We start from the raw sequence: 6,000 nt of genomic DNA, 5'->3' as shown, positions 1-6,000 counted from the left end.
AGCTTTCTCCACCCTGCCGCAAGCTCCTCTGCTCTCACCAGCCCAGGAGAATCTTCACAAGAGGTTCATGGTGCTCGAGGACACCAACTCTGTGTGTGCTAAAATTGGGACACAAACTCCAGCTGAGACAACATTGCAGGCATTAACCTGGCTTAAAGCAGGTACATACAGAGATAGGGATGGATGGAGAGAGGGATGGATGGATGGATGGATGGATGGATGGATGGATGGATGGATGGATGGATGGATGGATGGATGGATGGATGGATGATCTAGGCTGTCTGCTGGAGATCTGGTCTCACACTGCTGGCCATGCAGAGAGGGAAGGAGCTGCCAGCTCAAGCTCTTTGCTGTCACTTGACCAAAGGCCAGTGCTGTGTGTGTGACCTGACCACCAGAGCTGGGAGCAGCCCCTGCCCCAGTCCCTGCTGCCTGTGTGGACCTACTGGAATGCCCCCAAGACTCTGTTGTACTGGGAAAAAAATAAAACCTGAGCATTTCCACCCCGACACCAGATCCCATCCCTGCTGCAGCAGCGGCTTGGAGATCTCCAGGCCAAGGGCAGTGCTCAAGGAGGCACTAACACCAGCCTCAGGGAAGGGGCACCCAAGGATGAGCCATTCCCTGCTCCTGGCCAGGCTCTGGGGCTGAACTCAGCCTGCCCAGACAGATTCACCTCCCTTCCCCAGCCTACACCCAGGCAGAGGCTCAGCTCCTACCTGGCACTTCCTGGACAGCGTCAGTAAATGCAGTTTCAGTCAGTAAATGGCAGCAAGGAACTGGGATTGAATTGCCTTTGTTCTAGTTCCAATTTTAAATAATATGAACCTTCCTACAATAGGCAGTGTTATCACTAATCCCCACAGCTGAGCCTGAAATAAGCTTACAAACCATGCAGTAGCACTGTGGGAAGAACAATTATTCCAACAAAGGATGGAGAGGGGAGGAAATAACCATGAGCTCCTTGGATTAGATGGAGGGTGAACACAATTGTTGTCAATTCACAATAAATAAATAATTATTTTTTTTAAAGCCACCAAAACACAAAACAAACAAACAAACACTAAGAACAAATGCAGCATGAAGGCCCGGTAAAATATTCACAATTATTTCAATGGGAAAAAAAGGTACCTGCTACAGTCAATAGGTTGTAAAACAAATTCAGATGGAAGCTATTGCTTACCCCTAAATCAGCTCTAATGCACTGGCAAATGTGATTATCAGCATTCTGCAGGCAGCAGCAGCATCAGCATTCATTCCAGGTGTGCTCAGTGAAGGCTCTCTTGGCCACAGGTTCATTTGTAATTATTAAAATGCACCTTGTTAGCCATGCAGCAAGTCCCAAATTTCTGGGCAGCAGCACATGCAGTGGTTGCTTTAATTTATTCTGTGCAATTTCTGCATTATTTTACTGTGTCAATGCCACAGTGCAAATGAGAAACTCCATCTCAAAGGCTCCAAAGGGAAGAGAGCTGAGCACTCCCTGTTTCTGGTGACTTGGAGCTGGCACGTCCTTTGTTCCTGGGGAAAGCTTTTCATCAAGGACAAACAGCCAGAGAGCTGGCAGCCACCGTGGCTGTTCCCACTGCCACGGGTGGGAAGGGGACCAGCTCAGTGCCTGGGTGCACACCAGGGAGAAGGCAGTAATGTAGGGAAGGGAAAGACTGGGTATCACCCCAAGGACTCCCAGCAGTGTGCTGCTGGGCCACCCTGCTACCCAAAATTACAGCAGAAAAATGGGAAGAGAAGACTTAAGATACCTTGCAGCATGAGATGTGAGAGATAACAAAATGGTTTGGGTCAGAAGGGACCTTAAAACTCACCCAGTTCCACCCCATGCCATGGGCAGGGACACCTTCCACTATCCCAGGTTGCTCCAAATCCACAGCCACAGCTGCTCTGGGCAGTCTGTACCAGGACCTCACCACCCTCACAGGGTAAAATATCTTCCTAATGTCCCATCTAAACCTTCCTCTGGCAGTTTAAAGCCTTTCCCTCTTGTCCAGCAACACCCCTGAGCCCTTTTCCTCCGGGCTGCCCTCCATCCTGTCCCCACCCAGCCTGTGTTTGTGCCTGGGAGCGCCCCAGCCCAGGTGCAGGACCTTGCACTTGGCCTTGTTGAACTTCACCAGAGGAATGGAGGATGCCTCACCTCATTTGTCCAAGAGGAGAGCAATGGCAAATCCAGGTGAGAAACCCTGGAGCAGGTCTGCCTCAGCTGGAACCAGGAACTTTTGAGGAGAGAAGCACCTGGGCACAGCTGCAAGGGAAGATTGGCTCTTGTTAAAGGGTTCAGCATGGGGAGATAGAGTCAGGGGATTCCCTAACTCTCTAAAATCCCCCAAAATGCCCATTACCATTCCCAAAGAGAGGGCCAGGTGGAAATCTGATCCTAAGGGTTTTTAAATATGAGGTAGGAAGGATGAAGACATTGGCATGAGGGTCCAGAGTGGTGCAGAGAGCACTGCTTGGTGGCCTCACCTCCCAAGGCTGTGGCACCAGGCATGCCACTTATCAGGGGAAGGGAAGGGGATTGAGGTGAGCACGGAGCATGTCTGAGCATTCAAATTACAAGCAGGGCTTGTAAGGGACAGGATCTGACATTTAATGCCTCTGTTTGCAAAGTGCTTGACATTCACGATAACAGGAGCGGCACAGGCAGGCAGGGAGGGCTCTGCATTCCCGGGAAAGGGAGTGAAAAACAGCCTGGCTTTCCCTCTCCACTGGCTGGGAACATCCCTGGGAGACAGACACAAAAGCAGGGAGCTGTGTGCCTCACACAAACACCTGCAGCACCCCTGGTATGGGCTGCCTGCAGACTCCTGGAAAAGTCACCTCATCCCCTGGTGCCCGAGCTCCCCTCCCCAGCAGATGGATGATCCATCCCTCTCACCACATCCACAGGAGATGTGCCACGTGTGTGGAGCACACACCCAAAGCAGCCAGGCTTTGATCTTATCTGGGGCTCTGAGGAGCCATTAGAAGAGAAATAAAGTTCAACACTCAGTCTTCTCTTGGAAAGCTGCAGACTGGATGGAAATAACTTACTTTAAGGTGCCTCTCCTGACAGCAGTTCAGGGAGGGAAGAGGGGAAATCAGAGTTACAGCTAATGCTCGGCAGGAACTGGAGGCTTGGAACCAGTTTTAGTGCAGTGCTCAGCCTAGAGATGCCACCACTGGTGTGGGCAGCTGGGTCCTCAGCAAGAGGTGCCCAAGTCCTGGAGGTGCCCAGATTGTCTGGACAGGGCTTGGAGCAAGTCAGGGATAGTGGAAGGTGGGACTGGATGAGCTCTGAGACCCCTTCCAGCCCAAACCATTCCATGATTTCCTTCCCCAGGACAGCTCTTGTCCCACATTGGCCTCCAGAGGTTCTCCAGGCATGGCTGGAGAGTGGCCTGCAAGAGCAGATCAGTCTCAGGCTGTCCCCACCCCAGCAGTCCCAGGTTTTACAGAGCAGGGCCTGGCAAAGCTGGGCTCAGGAAGGCTGGTGACAAAACTACTCAGTATTGACACAAAACAGTGCTTTCACCATGTGTGAACACTTAATTCCAGTCTGGTGTTAATGGACTGTCCAGCACAGAGACCGGGCTTGTGTGGTGGCAGGGGAGGGGACAGAGCCCAAGGTCCCCAGGGCACAGCACAGATCCTGCTCTCTCAGCCATCCATCCAGCCATGTCTGCTCTTAATTACATTAAAATAACACTCTCCCACCTCATTTTTTATTATTAGAAATGAACAGATTTAAAGCATTTCCTCTCAAATTATGGTTCACCTGAGTAGATAATTAAAGGAGATACACTTTTATGTGTAATTACGCCTACTTCTGCTGCTGTATCAGGGCTTCAAAAATATTTGCAAAACAACTCAAAACTTTTATTTTGTCAGTGCAATAATTGCTGCTTGTCAGGGCTATCGGTGCCAGCATCTGCTCAAACAGGAGCAGCATCTCACAGGCAGCCTTGCTGGGAGAGGGAGGAGTGTGGAGCTGCAGAGCATCCCAGGAGATCTGTGGGCAAAACAGCTGTGCACACCCTGCCACGGAGCCAGCACTGAGCTCACCCAGGGAACAGCTCCTGGAAAGGAGAAGGATATTTGTTTGAGTTCTATGGGGAGCCAGGAGGCTGGAGGGAGGATGTTCAGGCTCCTGGCCTGAGCAGTGCAAGGTTTCCCACCTATCAGGTTGTAGAGACCCACAGGGACAAATCTCCACACACTGCTGGATGAATCTGGATTGGTTTGGCACACTGAAGGCTCAGCACAGAAACAGAAATCCAAGATGGTTTGGGTTGGAAGTGAGCTTAAAGCACATCCAGCCCCACCTCATACCACAAGCAGGGACACCTTCCACTATCCCAGGTTGCTCCAAGCCCTGTCCATCCTGGCCTTGGACACTTCCAGGGATCCAGCGGCAGCCACAGCTGCTCTGGGCACCCTGTGCCAGGGCCTCCCCACCCTCACAGCCAAGAATCTCTTCCCAAAATCTCACCTCAACCACTCCCTCTTGTCCAAAGTCCCTCTCCAGCTCTCTTGCCCAGCTCTCCCAACCCTATTTATTCCGTCCCTGCATTTGGTGCTCCTGCAGAGGAGCTGCACCTGTGTGGAGTGACAGCACCCACACCCGGGTGCAGTAGCAGAGGTGTGTCCATTCCCCTGACAGAGACAGGGAATGGCTCTTTCTGCTCCTCATGAGGCTGACAGGGACAGGGAATGGCTGTTTCTGCTCCTCGGGAGGCTCCCTGTGTCCCAGGGATGGAGCAGTGGCCACCTCTGCCAGCTGCCAGGAGTCCCGGGCACTGATCTGGTGTGGGATTCACATTCTCTGAACTTGAGAGAAGCAGTGAGAGAAGCAGAGAAAAGAATTATCAAAACAATTATCTCATTCTCTGCTCCTGTGTTGTGCCAAAGTAGAATGCTACATGGAGATTGTTTACCCAAAGTGGTGGTGTTTTGTTTCTTTGGCCTGTCAGGACTAAGTGTGTGTGTGTGTGTGTGTGTGTGTGTGTGTGTGTGTGTGTGTCAGGACTGTTGGGTGACAGCCACGAGATTCAGTGCAGCAGAGTTGAGTTGGGTGCTTGTGCACATTCAGTTTAGATGTAGTGTAATACAGTATGGAATAATACAGTATAATAAAGTAATTTATTAGTCTTCTGATATCAATGGAATCCTCCTCATCATTTCTCCCTGCCAGGGGGGTCACACTGAATGCTATAGTCCGGGGAGAGCACCGGTCCCTCTGGGCACCCCAAGGGTGACACGGCACAGCCAGCCCGGCCGGGCTCATTAATTAAGGCTGGGGGGTAATTAGCACAGCTCAAGGAGCAGAGCAGTACTCGGCACTGCCAGCCCAACCCATCCCATCCCGGCTGTGCCTCACATCCCACCGAAATTACCTTACCGAGCCAATTCCCCCTGAGGGCAGAGCTGCCAATCCTCCCTGAAGGCAGAGCAGGCCCGACACCTCCCCTGCTGCCCCCACAGCCCCGGCAAGGCCGCCCGGGCTCGGCAGGGGAACAAACCTAAAGGAAAGGGGTCCAGAAGAGGCTGTGGGGACACGCAAAGGAAGGAAACGGGGACAGAACATGGAAAAAAGTTGCTGACTCAGCACAGTGAGGCCACCTGAAGAGCGAGGGATGGCTGGGCAGGTGGCAGGGAGCCTGGAGGTCCCAGGGACTCTGCAGGGCAGAGAGGTCCAAGAGAGCAGCAAGGAAATGCCTGGAGTCCCTGGTGCAACTGCAGGGGAGCAAAGCTTGTCAAGGAATGTCTGCAGCAGCAAATGGGAACGGGGATCAGGCAAGGACAGGGTGCTCCTGCACCTTGGGCAGCTCCTGGTGGGCCCACAGGTAATCCCAGGGATGCTGTTACAGCTACAGACACACCCGAGCTTCACACTGGGGACAGCAGGCTCCACAAAATCCACCAGTTTCTCCCTGACTTATAATCACAGAATCATGGAATAGGCTGAGTTGGAAAGGACCCACATGGATCAGAGTGCAACACCTG

This window comes from Ammospiza nelsoni, chromosome 10 (assembly GCF_027579445.1).
Source record: "Ammospiza nelsoni isolate bAmmNel1 chromosome 10, bAmmNel1.pri, whole genome shotgun sequence".
Classification (NCBI taxonomy): Eukaryota; Metazoa; Chordata; class Aves; order Passeriformes; family Passerellidae; genus Ammospiza; species Ammospiza nelsoni.
This window is presented reverse-complemented; position numbering follows the sequence as displayed.